This window comes from Crotalus tigris, unplaced genomic scaffold, assembly GCF_016545835.1.
Source record: "Crotalus tigris isolate CLP2741 ecotype Arizona unplaced genomic scaffold, ASM1654583v1 scf7180000018829.1913635, whole genome shotgun sequence".
Lineage (NCBI taxonomy): Eukaryota > Metazoa > Chordata > Lepidosauria > Squamata > Viperidae > Crotalus > Crotalus tigris.
In genome coordinates, this window is record NW_024097219.1 from 407,527 (window position 1) to 423,855 (window position 16,329).

The 16,329-nt window shown below is 40.0% G+C and overlaps 1 protein-coding gene across 1 annotated transcript in view; it reads right to left on the bottom strand.

Annotated features, from left to right (window-relative positions):
* RNF44 (ring finger protein 44) overlaps positions 1-16,329 on the bottom strand; it is a 78,539-nt gene that overhangs the window by 52,014 nt on the left and 10,196 nt on the right. Inside the window, exon 2 of the mRNA XM_039356736.1 lies at positions 15,109-15,287. The gene's annotated coding sequence lies outside the window, so the exon portion shown is untranslated. The remainder of the gene's footprint in view (positions 1-15,108; positions 15,288-16,329) is intronic.

Sequence of the window (16,329 nt, forward strand, 5' to 3'; positions counted from 1 at the left end):
TAATAGTAAGCCAAAACATCTGTTTAACCTAGCTATAGCCTTAGTTTATAATGCTTAGTTTTCCACAATGTATACAATGTATACATCCAACCAATATTCCTCAACACTACAGTACAGATGAACCAGTAATTTCAATGCTCTTCCCAAAGCTGTGCAAACCTAGAGAATCCTGCAAAAGGACGATTTCTTATAAAAAAATTCATTGAATTTTGGCATGATTGTCATTTACATTCTTATTGGTTGGTGTCGGGAGTTTTTTTGGGTCCCTTTGAGTCAATTTTTTACTCCTGGCAACTGCCTGCAGTTTTCTCAGCAACATTTCAGAAGTGATTTGCCATTGCCTCCTTCCCATGGCGGAGAGAGAGCAACTGGCTCAAGGTCACCCAGTGAACTTTGCTGGACTAGAATTCACACTCTCCCAGTTTCTAGCCTGGAGCCTTAAATGCTGCACCAAACTATTGCAATTTCTTAGAATGCATTCTAATAACATGGATGTGTGTTTTGAGATAAGCAAGAGATAGAGGGGAAAAGGAAATAAGTTACATATTTAACATTATTCGCTGTACCTCTCTATGCCTTTCTAACCAACCTTGCTTTCAAAATGTCCATACATTAATTTATGCATTGCCTTTTTGTCTCGCCTGTCTCTTTTATGCCACCATGACCTTCTCAGTCTTCTCCTCCTTTATTCATTCTTCTTTTACGAATCCATTCTTAGGCTGTTTAGCATCAACCATCAACAGAAAAGGAAGAATCAGTCAAGAAATCAGCAGATTAGTGCTTGGCAGAGTAGCCATGGAGACATTGGAAAAGATAGGATGGTTGCGATTGGTGTGAGTTCTGCGATTGGTGTGAGTTCAAGTAATGTGATACAGGTAATCCTCAATTTAGGACCAGTTGCTTAGTGACTGTTGAAAATTACAACAGATTCCCCCCCCCCACTAATTATGACCTGGTTCTGAAGTTCTGACGGCTGCCAACTCCAACCCCTGCAGTCACATGATCACATTTTGGGTGCTCAGCAACTGGTCCAGCTTTTTGCAGCGTCCCACAGTCAGGTGACTGTGATTTGTGACATTTTTGCAGGACACCAATGTTTACTTCTAGTTTCCAGCAAAAACCACCCATAGCGAACAATGGGTTCATTTAACAATCGTAGTGGTCGCTTTACAACCATGGTGTTCATTTAAGGACCACCACAAAACAGGTTATAAAATTGGGTTTGTCACTTGATGACTTGCTTTATGACCATCATAACTTATTGCCAGGCCCAATTATGGTCATAAGTTGAATACTTGTATTTGATTTAATGTGAAATGTAAATTGAAACCAGGTTGCATGCAGAATTGAGGCTAGGGCATCCACAGTTGCTGTTGGGGTTTTAGACACTGCTGATCGTTGGGTATACAAAATGGAGAAAATGTAGACTTCGACAAAAACAGTACAAGTTTTTTTTTTTTAAAAAAAGAGGCTTATTATTACATTGGAGCAAAAATTTGATATAACTGAATAACATGAACGTGGTCATAGCAACACTAAAATAGAATGAGATGCCTGAATCTATGGTAGAATTTTATTTTTTTTATTTAGCTTTCTATAACTACACTGTGACTTTGTAAACCATAAATTTAAATTAAAAACATATTTGTTTTATCCTTCACTGTAATATTTTATTCACATCTGTATAAAATTTTATGTTTAAAATTTTTCATTGCCTATTTATGTCAAGCTGGAACTAATTATCATATTTTCCATAGAAGTGTCACTTGGTTATAGTACGGATTTGAATAATGTTACCATTTCATGGGTTTAATTATCTGCACTTACCAAGACCTGCCCTGTATTCAAATGCCATACCTTTATGCCTATAAAAACCAGAACTGTGAAAGCAAAGGTGACCTGTGACACTACCTGGAAGCTAAAGTTGGATTTTGGAGAAGCAGGATTGGAAAAGTGGTGACACTTGAACTTTAAGTGTTGGAGAAGACATCTGAGAATACCATGGTGAAAAAACCCTGAATAATTGAACAAATTAACCCAGAATTTTCTCTAGAAGCAGAAATGAGCAGGTTCAAATTATTCTATCTTCAGATCCATTATATGAAGATTTAGTTCACAGGAAAAAGCTCTAATACTGGGAAAGGTGGAAGGAAAAAGAAGAGGAGAATCAGAGCAAGGTGGATGGACCTGGTTACGATGCTGATGAGTGCATTATTAGAAGACCTGAAAGACCAGGTAAAGGATAGATTGTCATGGAGAAAATCTATGTGATTAAGAGTCAAAAATGCCTCACTGGCACTATACTTAATCTGTTCTGTAATTCAGTCCTTGCTCCTTCTCTTTACATGACCAAATAACCTCAACCTACTTTTTTTCCATACTGGTCCCTCACTTTTGTATTCTACCCACATTAACTCAGCATCCTTTCATTCTTGAGCCTATTTCTTACCACATGCACATCTTCCCATTCTCACTGCATTCAACTTACTGTTACATTTCTCCAACTTTTGTTTCTATATAACGGGGGAGGGGGGGACAGAAGGATACTTTATATAGTCATTTTCATTTTTTTCTATAAATATTATTTCCATCAATCCATGTGCTACCCACACTATCTTTCCACCAGCATCTGCATATCAAAATGTCTCCATTCAGTTCCCCAGACTATCCCAAGTTACATAACTTATCACATAAATCACTGAGCAGCAATAATTGGGACCAGGATTTCCATAGTAAGCAAGGCAATAGTAAAACATGACATCACAAAACCATGTTGCTCAATGATGGCTATTCTAGCAGTTTCTGATTATCATCATGAAGCGAATCACTGCTGGTTATTAAGCAGGGACCTTAGGTAGATGCAACTTCTGACTTTCTGTTGGCTTCCCCACTGACTTTGCTTGTGGAGTACAAGGAGAAAAGCTCGCAAATTGGAATCGTGAACTTGAGATGCTGCAATGGTCAGAACACCAGGATAGTTGCCAAATTCTTGGATGACAATCATGTGATTGAAGGAGAACTGCAATGGCCAGAAACTCAAGTACTGATCATAAGTATCATTCATGTTGCATTGTCACATGTTTGAACAATCACGGAATGAGTGGTTGTTAAATGAGGACCACCTGCACTTATTTTTTCATCATTTACAACTTGCAATCATTCACTCCAGTTCACTCTATTTTCCTTATTAAAAATAGCTTTCTTGATCTTTGAAATATTTGATTTCAAATCTATTCAATATTTTGTACAAATCATTGGGATTCTCGGTCAATGGCAGAACATCATCTACATTTTAAAGCACCTGCCCATGCATATTTGCAACACCATATCTTTAAACCTCACTCTATGCACTCATTGACAAAATATATGAAATAATCACGGGAAGATGGCATATCCTTTTTTAATGTCATCTTTGTGTTGAATCATTTAAAAAATATTTCATTTATTCTTGTGTATGTTTGACTTTCACCATGGCCTGCTCATCAAATTCAAAACCACCCTTCAACTGTATATTCAATGAAATATTCCTTAATTCAATCTTATTCACTTTCTCATACTCTTTAAATCAACAAACATACAAAACACCTTTTTTCTGACAGTTGAAGAGCGAAAATTTGGACTGCACATCATCTGCCTGATATACACTATATTGCACTTCCTTTTCACTTGTACCCTTTCTGTCACTTTTTGAGGCAATTAACAAAATCTCCCATGTAGTTTTTGTATTTGCTCTTTATCACTTTTCTCTTGGTTAAAAGAATACTAATGACATTCTTAACAATCATCAGGTACAAATGCAGTCTTTGCACATATGTGAGATATGATGTACCTTCTCTCTATTAATAGAACACAACCATATTTTAATATTTCTCCAGTTGCAGCCAACATTTACATAGTATCTAAGACTTTATCCTTTTTTCCTTGGATACTAATATTTATTTTATTTGTTTCTATCCCACTGCTTGACAGATCGCTTTCATTAAAATTCTCCTTCCAGGCCTTTTTAGCTTCAATCACATCCCAGATCACATCATCGCTTTTATTTTTCATTCCATTCACTCTGTTGAAAGCTTCTTGTTTAGCTCACTTCACTCACTTTTAGAACAGTTTTTCACTTCATCACTTGATTTTTCACTCTCCAAGATACTGTGCACTTCAAAAGGATACACCCAGGAAAGTCCACTTAATCAACCTCAGAGAAATAATGGAGAACAAAACATGGCATTTTGCTATATAGAGGTGTACCTTGTTAATTATGTCTCCTCATGGCTGCTGGTTTTGCCTTTGGATCTCTTAGCTGCTCTGGAATTCTGGAGCTCTTTCATTCTTGTAAATTCTTTGGTCTCATGTCTCATCCTTGAGAATACTTAAAAGGTGTTCTTAAAATCTCTCCTCACCTTTTAATGTTGAAAAAAATTCTCCCTTTCCAGTGAAAGGAACACTGATTTAACACCCTGGGTAACTTCTCACAGCAAACACAGATTTTTTTTCCTTTGCATATTTTTAAAGAGCAGTCTTCCCAACTGTGCTACAGCCTAGCTCTGTGTGAAGTGTGTCAAAATAAATAAATGGTCAATCTTCCAAGCTTGAGTGATAACTGTAAGGCTATGAAGGACAATTTCCTATTTCCTGCCAGTGAGCTACCCCATCAAAGGTGAAGATGAAGGGTTCATCAAGAAGAAGAACAGTATATTGCTTTCTCACCTCACATTCTTTCCCAGAGTGACAGAATAAAAAACAAAAATCTTGTAACACAAAACTGCTATGAAGGAAATAATAAAGATGCTGAAATCATACAGGGCTGGAAATTGTGTCATAAAAACTTAGCTATTTTGACAAAAGTCTTCCGATAATGTTAGCCTCTGTCAATATTTCACGGTCAGGGAAAAGAGAAGTATAGACCTGCAATAACTGGAAGGACCCGAAGCCTTTCCCACTGGAATTAATAAATGAAAAAAAATAACCCTTTGGTATTTAAAACCAAAGAAAAACAAAACACTTCTCTTATTAATCATACCGAACTGCCAAACTCCATTTGCTCACTCCTCGTCTTAAACTAACTAGCAGGGCAATGTAGTAGTTATGTCACTCAACAGCAAGCTTGTTTAATGGTGGCTTCCGCTTACATAAACAGACAAAAGATTGCAGCCTAAGGCTCGTTTTTACTTTAGCCATTCTAAATTTAACAGTTTGTTTTGATTTCGTTATGATTTACTTCTTCACTTTCTAAGACTTTGCAACTACTACGGAAAGGCCATGTTATCTTCTGTTGTCCTTTGTGTTCTTGATTTCATATTTGGGGCTTTGCAAAAGGAAACCCCGACTTCTAAGGAATCTTATTTGGTTTGATGGATGTCTAATAACATGCTAGAATACTGGCGATTAGAAGCTAGGAAGATACATTCAGCGATTCCCTCATTTGCTCAGGCCTCCCTCATCTTCTGCCTGAATGAAAACTGCACAATCTTCAATTGTTCCTGAAAGTAGGTCACTTGGGAAGCTACGCTACTCTCCCCCCCAATACACAACAGGACAAGACCCCACCTGGCAAATCCTCTTGCTTGTCAGTTACTTCATTGTGAGGTCAAAAGCACAATAAGCCAGCAAATTGAAGAAATCTGCCCTTGCCAGTTTGCTGGTGTTTCTGGCTAGGCAGGGCTCGGAGTTCAAGGCCAACGGGTGAAAGGAACCATAAGGCAGGAACACAGGAGCCTGGGGTAAGGTGATCATTTTCCCACAGTCAATTCCATAGCTAGGGATATCACCCTGACATCCTTGACCCCTGCTGTGACAAGAGAAACTATGTTTGGGTGCATGCTGTAGATCCTGTTACAGGGAAAACAGGAATTATTGAAAGTCTCTTGCCAGACAAAGGAGATGAAAAAAATAAATAAAACCAAAATGGTTTTGTAGGCCATCTTTAATTTCTACAGACATATCACAACATTTAGATGAGGGTTTCAAGGCACAGTGAAGGAAAATACAGCAAGTGACAAAGGCATTAAGTGTGAAAATGCTGCATTGGCAGAGAAGGCCACAATTTGGGATGGGTAGGCGGGATGGGGTGGAGACCATACTAGTAGCCCAAGGAAGGGTGAAGGTGCCAAAGGGGGCCTGAGGAAAGCTAAGAGAGGAGGACCAAGAGATGGGAAGGCTTGACTTCCGGTTTTGGGTTGCAGTGGGTGCAGGCACAACACACAAAGAGACTCTCTCTCTTCGTTACCTGCTTTTCCTCTGCCGGTAGACCTTTAACTGGGTCGAAAAGTCACCCTGGAGGGGTGACTACTGATGAGGAGGACTCTTGTTGATTGTGGGGAGAGGAGACAGCTCCCTCCGCGGTCCGAGGCAGCTCCTCAGGGCTGACGGAGAAAAGGTCAGCCAGTAACATGGCCGATCATTTAGCTACTCCAGCCGAAAGTCAAAAGAACATCTAAGCATTAAGAAACCATCGTGGATGATCCCGATGAGACTTTTCCCTCTCTCTTTTTGCTTAACTACTCTCCTGTTAAAAGCCTTTTGGAATTACTTCCCTGCTTTGAAAGAGCTGCTTTTGTTTATCTGGGGAAAAGAGCTTTCCATAACAAAGGAAAAAACTTTTTATTGACTATTTTTATTTTTGGTTACTTGGGGGCCCTGGAAAATCCTTATCATAAAACTTTATTATTATATCTTCTAAGCTGGAGAATATTGTTTTCCTATGTCTTGGACTTATTTTTTTAAAGGGATAAATCTTTATTCTTTGAAAAAAAAAACACAACTCTATAAGAAGCCGGAAAAGAGATTTCATAGCTCTTTGACTTTGCTAATCTCATTCTTGGTGTGTGGAAGAGACTTTTATAGTTTACTGAAGACATCTTGTGGAGAAATTTAAAACTGCAACCGCTTCTTTGTGTTACTACTGAAATGGAGAAACCATATTCACAACTCAACTGTAAACTCATACTGGAAAAAATCTATGAAGCTACTGAGGAAATATGTTCCCAAATAAGATAGAGAACTGCAGAAATAATAAACAGAAATTCTATTGTGAACTTACAAACTGACCTTCAGACTCTATTTGATCATTCTACAGACCAAAAAGCAATAGAAGAGGAATTAATTTACATACAACCTATGGAGACTTTGGATGACCAGAAAATGATTGCAACTAAACTATCTACAATTGCAAAACTAACAGAAATGGACTTGAAATTACAGTTGCTGGAGAATTATGACAACTTTGATAATCATCTACTAATTATAAAATTGGACATGATTGTTTTATCCGGCAGACAGGAGCCAGGCGTCAAAAACAGAGGATGGGAGGTCTTTTAATGACCCAAATGACATTAGAAACAATAACAGGAGATCTATTTGCTGAAATAGAGGCTTTGTTATGGAAACCTGCTTGGCATAAAAAGAAAGCCAGAATAAGACTAAAAAGAGAAATTTAAAATTATATGTAATGATTAAAAAGGTTTTGAGAAATATGGATTGATTTAAGGATTAAGATTTAGAGTTGAAATTTTGTGATTAGAATATATATGTTAAACAGAGTAAGAATGTACTTTTTGGAATAATACGTTTATTTGTATGAAAATTATTTTGTAATGGAATGAGAATAAGAATATGAAAGGTTTTTAGAAATTCGGATTGCTTTAACAATTAATTGTGTTAAGTTAGTAAGACAATGTTTTGTGTAATAAAAGGTGTGTTCTTTTTTTTGACATGATAATTATTTGAATGAGATTTAAATGCTATCTGAAGAAATAAGAGAGATTTGTGATAAAATCAATGATTTATGAGATTATGAATTAGAATATATTTGGATTAGTATTTTAGAATGGATACCCAAAGTGATAATACATTTATTTAAGATTAAATTGGACTATAGTAACTGTAAATTAATGAAGTTGAAAACAGGATTAGGATTTATAGATATGTAATGTAGAAATGGATTATGTTAAATAGATTATATTATTTGAGGGAAATAGGGAGGGAACATTTAATGTATTTACTTGAGTATTATATGATTTTGTTTTTGGATGATTGATCATCTAACCACCACAGTGTGTCTTGAGCATTCCGTTGTAAAAGTTAAAAAACAAATAAAATGTGTTAAAAAAAAGAGAGAGATGGGAAGGCTTGAAAATAGAGTTGGTTTTGTTCATCAACAGCAACCTGCAATGTATAAGAAGCTGCATTTCAGCCGGAAAGGCAACCCCATGGAATATACTGTATTCTAGGTGCTTATGTCTGAAATAACCCTGCAAGCCAGTGATTCATCATCCGCTTGGGAGCTCATATGTAATGAAAGGAAAGGGAGGGGAAGTGGGACGGGCAAAAAAAAGACTTGGTGGCCACGAGAAATTTGAGTCTGTGGAAAGCAGCCTTTTGTCAGCAGTAATCTCCTGAAAGCTGCAACCCATGGCAGTGGTGATGGTAGTAAGCGCGAAGGGGGAGGTCAGAATCAAGACAGGGTGAAGCTGCATATTCTTTATATTTTAGAGCAGGGCTTTTCAACCTTTTTACCAATTGTACCACTTTTAGGATATGGCAATATTCGAGTACCACCTAGCAAGGTGTCAAAAACTTGACCAAAAAAAAACCTGTTCAAAGTTGCAATTGCACTGAAATGACTTATGACCATTTTTCACACTTATGACCATTGCAGCATGCCCAGGGTCATGTGATTTATATTTGGATGCTTGGCAACTGATTCATATTTATAATGGTCATGTGATCCCCTTCTGCAACCTTTTGACAAGCAAAGTCAATGGCAGAGCTGCTGGTTGCCAAGTGCTAAGGTGGGACTTCCTTTCCTCCCTCCCTTCCCTGCCTCCCTTTTTCTCATTCCCATCTCCTTCTGAAGGAAGAATTTGAACCCCCCCCCATATTTTTTCCTCTTCCATATATTGATCAAACAAGGAAAGGCCTCCAAAGACAGAAAAGACGAGCTGTTGAGTAAACTAGCTTAAAAAGGCACATTCCCCTTTAAGAATTAGCTACGGGCTAGAAAGGAAAGTAAGGAGCACAGCCGGCACTTAAGGAAGTAAAAAAAATGTAAGTACTGGCTGCCAGCTAAGGCAACCTCCCCAAATGGCTCCATTCATAAGTAAAGGAATGCTACAGGCAAAATCCATTTAGGAGAAAAATACTTCAAAATCCCTTGCAGCAAAACTTAACAGCTAACAACAGCAGAGCAATAGAAGCTAACACAAGACATCAGCCATCAGCCAAACAGAAATTGCCAAACACTCCTTAAGAACACAAAGCCCTCACTGCACAAATCCCAGAACTTCAAAGTCACAAAAGCACGTAAGAATCCTTCCACTCTCCATCTCCTTCCCTCCTCCGTGCCTCACCTCCAGCCATTGCTGCCTTTTTTCATTCCTCTTGGAGGGCGACCCCTCCCCCACTTCATTTCTTGCCTCTTTGCTGCTGCCAGCACAGGTGGCTGCCACAGCAGTTGTAGATCAGCTCATGGCCAGCCTGCTTGATCTCCTCTCCCCCCACTCTCCCCCTCCCCCTCCTGTGCAGCTGACTCTGCCTCCTCCCAAGGCTGCTGCTTTTTTTTCTCTCTCCCTCTCTTGCCCAAACTGCCTCCTCTTATAGGCTATCCTGTCTCCGCCCCCTCCTCCTTTCTCATGGGGGAGGGTGAGCCAGAAGTGAGCCTGGGGCCTTTGCAGCTCCAGAGGACTCTCTCACTGTCAGTCCTTGCCTGTGCTGGCTCTTTCTCTCCCCCACTACACTTGGCTAGGCACGGCTGCGTACCACCTGCCACTCATTAATGTACCACAAGTGGTACGCATACCACCGGTTGAAAAGCCCTGTTTTAGAGCACCTGGTATGCTTTTTTTCTTTCTGATTCCTTCTTTCTCTCCTCACACCCAGACATCAGTGTGTGAGGGAATGGACAGACTGCAGTCCCAGGGGATCTATACTGATTCATTGCAGTGGCATTTGGAGTTAGATTAACTGTGATCTTGTCTTCTAAAGTGTCTTTCTGGAGGCTTCTCACTTAGGGCTCTGAGGAAATCATCTGGTGAAAAGTGCATGCTCCTCATTCTCCTCCTCCCCTGCTTGACTGTGGGACCTCCTTTTGGATAATTCTCCACCTCAGTGATTGCCTTTGGCCGATCTGCCATTCCCTCCTTCCCACTGAAGACACAAAGCATCCAGCAAATGAGATCATCTAATCCTCTAAGGTTAATGTGGATTTGAACAATCACTTTATTAGACGTGCCATCCTAAAAGTTTGGAATAAATATAAAATAAGGTTCTCTACAAAAATGCCTCTTTGGGTGTCACGCCAGGAAGCTTTTTTTTTTTTTTTTTTTTTTTTAAAGAAATTGTGGTGAGGCCAATTTGGTGGACTTATAGTCAAATAATATTTTTCAGTTATGGGGATTCTATCCTCAAATCTAAAGAAGAGTTAGAAAGATGTGTTTGCCGTTGGTTTGTACATTTATAATTCAAAGAAAGGCTTAAAGTAGATAAAAAAAAGTTTGATTTTGCAAAAAATGAATTGGAAATTCTATTTTGTGGTAATGGACATATTATTGTTAAGGTTTATAAATTGTTATTGAAATGGAACTTAGACAAATGACTATTTTATGTGGATAGGATAATTGTAAATTAGTCTTCTCTCTTTGGCATGCATAATATGCTACTTACGCCATATATTTATTCTGTTTATGTTGGGCAGTTTGGTAAGACAGCATAATGAAATTCTGTGATAAACTTAAGATTCCCCTGCTTGTAAGATAGGATAGGAAATTTTTGCTGCTAATGCAATTTAGCATTACACCCAGAAAATAAATTTTTATGTAGTACTTGAGAGGCATAATAAAGCTATAAAATATGGCATATGAACACAATTTTATGTAGCCTTTTTATCATGTTAATTTTTTAAAATGAACACCTTTTCTGCTTTCCAAGAACATCTTACAAACAACCGGGCCCTGGGCAGGATGAGCAGTTTTATCTTCAATATAGTTAATCCTTCCTTTCTGTTGTATTTGCAGATCTCCTTGCCTCAGCAGGGTGCTCAGGCTTTCATGGGTAGTTTTCTCTCTATTTCTGACATTAGGTAAGATTTTCTGTGGAAAAATTCATCCCTCACTTTTATGCCAGTTCATGCCTGCTGAGACAATACTGAGGCTTGGCATTGGATGGAAGAACATCTTCAAGTGAGAATTACAACCTGGACTACAATTCCATATATTGCAATCAGTAGGATTTACATTAAAATAAACATTCAATAAATGAGGAAATCACCTTGGTATTCAACCTCTCTTGAACTATACATTTTCCAGGGTCTTTCTTGCTAAGACTAGACCATTGTTGTTCTGGAAACCATGTTAAGGGTATCATTAAGTCCATTAGACTTAAGTCTATTGAGTGTTGGGAAATATTAAGAACTATGGCAGAAGATATTATGAGGAAATTCAGATGAAGGAAGAATTAAAAGATTGGGTGGTGTGAATGGGTGGGGATTGTCTTTTGCTCATGAAATCATAATTTCAGCTGACTGTCTTTCCTGCAGCATCTGCGAACACACCTCCACAGTTCAACATGAGCAGCAGATTTGGCTTCCGGTTCCGGATCACAGCGCTCGCAGCTGTGCGAGGAGACTGCTCTCTTCGCTAGCTGATTCTCTGCTGCCGGTAGACCAGGGGTAGGCAACCCAAAACACTCAAAGAGCCACTTGAACCCGTTTCCCACCAAAAACAAAACACCGGGAGCCGCAAAACCCTTTTGATATCTAAAATGAAGATAACACTGCATATATCCTTTTTTATCTTTATTATAGGTGTGTGTGTGTGTGTGTGTGTGTGTGTGTGTGTGAGAGAGAGAGAGAGAGAGAGAGAGTTTGTGTATGTGTGTGTGTATACACACACACACACACACACACATTAAAAATAAAAGTAAAAATATGACTCTTGGGAATATCCATACTATTAAAACAATGATCACCGAGAGAATGCTTTAAGAGAATAAAATTACATACACACACAGGTAAAAAAAGGATATATGCAGTGTTATCTTCATTTTAAATGTCAAAAGGGTCTCTCTCTGCCTCTCTCCCTCCCTCCCTCTCTGCCCTTGGTCTGCCACTCCTCTTCCCCCACTCTCTTTCTTTCTCTCTCTTTCCTCTCTCTCTCCCCCTCCCTCTCTCTCTCTCTTTCTCTCTCTCTCCCCCCCCATCTGCTGCTCACCTGGCAAGCTTCAAGTTGTTCTCCAATAATCTCAGGGGTAGGCAACCTCGTCTCTTTTATGACTCATGGACTTCAACTCCCAGAATTCCTGAGTCAGCCTAGCTGGGCTAGCTAGCTCTCTCCTGCCCTTCCTGCTTCCTGCTGAGACGCAGCAAAGGGAGGAGCTCCGCCCAGAAAGCTTTTCAGCTCCTCGGAGAACAATGTGAGTGCACTCTCTTTTACACATATACACACACACACACATACACACACACACACACAAAACACACACAGAGAGAGAGAGAGAGAGAGAGAGAGAGAGAAGCAGGGAAGCGCAATTGCCTCTCTCTGTCTCTGTCTCTCTCTGCAAAGGCAGAGGAGGCTGGGAGCCACAGGGGAAGGCTCAAAGAGCCGCATGCGGCTCCGGAGCCGCAGGTTGCCGACCTGTGCGGTAGACCCTTAATCGGGTCGAAAAGCTGCCTTGGAGGGGCAGCTACTGGTGAGGAAGTCCTCGTTGTCCTTGGGAGAGCGGCAGCTTCTTCCAAGGACCGAGATTGCTCCTTTGGCCCGACGGTGGAAAGAACGGCCAGTAAAATGGCCGTTCACCTTGCCATTGTAACCAGAAGTCAGAAGAACATCCAAGCATAGGAACCACCGTGGCTGAGCCGAGTGAGACTTTTTCCCTTTCCTCTCTTGGTTCTCTCTCTCTCTCTCTTTTTTTTTTTTGCCTATAAAAAGCACTTCTGAAATCATTTCCCTGCTCTGAGAAGGCAGAGTTGGTGAGTGTGGTAAAAAGAAGTTATAGATTGAATTAATTTAAAGTAACTTTTTTTCTCTATTTTTATTTATTTTTTCTTCACTTTGGGGTCTTGGAAAAATTTTTAATATTGAATCTGCTATTGGACTTGAATTCTCCTTTTTTTTTTGTATGTTTCCTGATCTTGTTTATGAGATTCCTGGTCTATGGGAGAAGATTTTACATTGTGCTGAGGACACCTTGTGGAAAAAAGTCAAAATTGCAACTTTCTCCTTTTTGCTGATGATCAGACTGACCTTGACTTTCAGATTACCATAAAAGGGAAAATACAAAGAAAATTAACAGCTGTACTGGTGGGGGTGGACATGGATTAAATGTTTTCTGAACATAGCCTCTACTAAATGATACAGACTGTTTCTAATTATTTTTGAAATGGAGTAACCCTTGGTTCAACTTGACTATAAACTTATACTGGAAAAACTTTACGAAGCTACTGATGAAATATGTTCGCAAATAAAAGAATATACTATGGAAATAAAAAACAGAAACTCTGCTTTGAATCTACAAATTGACTCCCAGACCTTTTCTGAGCACTCTATACACAACAGAAGCGGGATTAACTAAAGGTAAAGAAGATTCCATCCTATTTCATATGCATGCTGATGAGATCTCCGAGGAACTAAAAAGGATTGCAATTAAACCACTTACAACCTTAAAACCAACAGAAATGAACAGACAAGCCCAACGAACTGAGAACTATGGTAGCTTGGATAAACAACTATCATCTACAAAGTTGGACATAATTGAGCTGGTTATTCAACAGTTTCAAACGTGGTGATTTGACTTTTCAAAACAACAAGGGATTACTTACAAAGGAGCTAGGTCTCTAAAACAGAAAAGAGGACGTCTTTGTTTGATTCAAAGGATACTATAAGGCAGTGGTTCTCAACCTTTTTAATGCCACGACCCCCAACCAGTCGTAAGTCGAGGATTACTCAACCGGTCGTAAGTCGAGGACTACTCAACTGGTGCACACCGTTTGCAGAATGGGACTTCTGGCGGGCTCAGCAGGGCAGAGACAGCCTGGACAATTCCTATTGGCTTTTGAAAGCCAATAGAATTAGATTCTATTCAAGAGAGTCTATTCTATTGGCTTTCAAAAGCCAATAGAATAAAAGGGAGTAGCACAGCTACTTGACATGATGAGATTCTAAGCCACCAGGCAAAACCCTCTCATTATTTAGAAGCAGATATGGTCATCACACACAAGCTTACTACAAATGGTTCATCCATGGAGTAAAAGTTTATTTCCAACCATTTTTGATATCTATCCCACATCAATAGTAACATGACTGCAGCAACTTGTCCATAAAGTTTATAAAGCTTTTCTCTAAAGCTTTTCATCAGGAAACTGAACAAGTGCTATATTGGCTTTGATACAGAAGGCAGTCACAGCAGGTGAGAGTTCCTAGTTGACCCAAGATTATTTCAAAACAACTGGAAAGAAGAACAGGTGGACCTGCTTAATACTAACATGGGGGATGGTGACTGAATGCCCTGAAGTCCATAGGGAGAATGCTGGTCGGCATGAATCACGTGAAGTACTAATACCACTTTACAATGCCTTGGTAAGGCCACACTTGGAATATTGCATTCAGTTTTGGTCACCACGATATAAAAAAGATGTTGAGACTCTAGAAAGAGTACAGAGAAGAGCAACAAAGATGATTAGGGGACTGGAGGCTAAAACATATAAGGAACGGTTGCTGGAATTGGGTATGTCTAGTTTAACGAAGAGAAGGACGAGGGGGGACATGATAGCAGTGTTCCAATATCTCTGGGGCTGCCTCAAAGAAGAGGGAGTCAAGCTATTTTCCAAAGCACCTGAAAGCAGGACAAGAAGCAACAGGTGGAAACTAACCAAAGAGAAAGCAACCTAGAACTAAGGAGAAACTTCCTGACAGTTAGAACAATTAACCAGTGGAACAACCTGCTTCCAGAAGCGGTGAATGCTCCAACACTGGAAGTTTTTAAGAAGAAACTGGACAGCCATTTGTCCAAAATGGTATAGGGTTTCCTGCCTGAGCAGGCGGTTGGACTAGATGACCTCCAAGATCCCTTCCAACTTTATCATTATTATTATAACATTACTTAAAAGATGAAGCACTCTACCTTCTCCTGAGGTGTGCTGGACTGCCACAGCTCTCCCCTGGGAATTGTTGCTGGTCAAATGGGACAGGAGGCCACCTATTCACTGCCAGTTCCCATGGTCGCATTGGGGATGTTCACAAGGCAAAAGGTGATGCTGGATCTCACACTCCAAACGCAGATCCACACTGGTACTTTGGGATCTGCAAAAAGTGATGAAACGGCTATTGAACACAAGCTCTGTAACAAAAAGAGTTTTAAGTTTTAAATCAGAACAGCCTCTGGAAGAGTTATGCTAGAACAGGGGTAGGCAACCCAAAACACTCAAAGAGCCACTTGGACCCGTTTCCCACCAAAAACAAAACACTGGGAGCTGCAAAACCCTTTTGATATCTAAAATGAAGATAACACTGCATATATCCTTTTTTACCTTTATTATAGGTGTGTGTGATTGTGTGTGGGGGGGTATTTGTGTGTGTGTATGTGTGTGTATACACACACACACACACACACACACACACACACACACATATACACATTAAAAATAAAAGTAAAAATATGACTCTTGGGAATATCCATACTATTAAAACAATGATCACCAAGAGAATGCTTTAAGAGAATAAAATTACATACACACACTGGTAAAAAAAGGATATATGCAGTGTTATCTTCATTTTAGATGTCAAAAGGGTCTCTCTCTCCCTCCCTCTCTATCTGCCCTTGGTCTGCCACTCCTCTTTCCCCACTCTCTCTCTCTCCCTCTCTCTCTCTTTCTCTCTCTCTCTTTCTCCCCCCCCCCCTCCTATCTGCTACTCACCTGGCAAGCTTCAAGCTGTTGTCCAACAACCTCGGGTAGGCAACCTCGTCTCTTTTATGACTCATGGACTTCAACTCCCAGAATTCCTGAGTCAGCCTAGCTGGGCTAGCTAGCTCTCTCCTGCCCTTCCTGCTTCCTTCAGAGACGCAGCAAAGGGAGGAGCTCCGCCCAGAAAGCTTTTCAGCTCCTCAGAGAACATTGTGAGTGCACTCTCTTTTACACATACACACACACACACACACCCAGAGAGAGAGAGAGAAGCAGGGAAGTGCAATTGCCTCTCTCTGTCTCTGTCTCTCTCTGCAAAGGCAGAGGAGGCTGGGAGCCACAGGGGAAGGCTCAAAGAGCCGCATGCGGCTCCGGAGCCGCAGGTTGCCGACCTGTGTGCTAGAAGGACACCGCTGGCAGGCTGCAACACAACAGCAGGT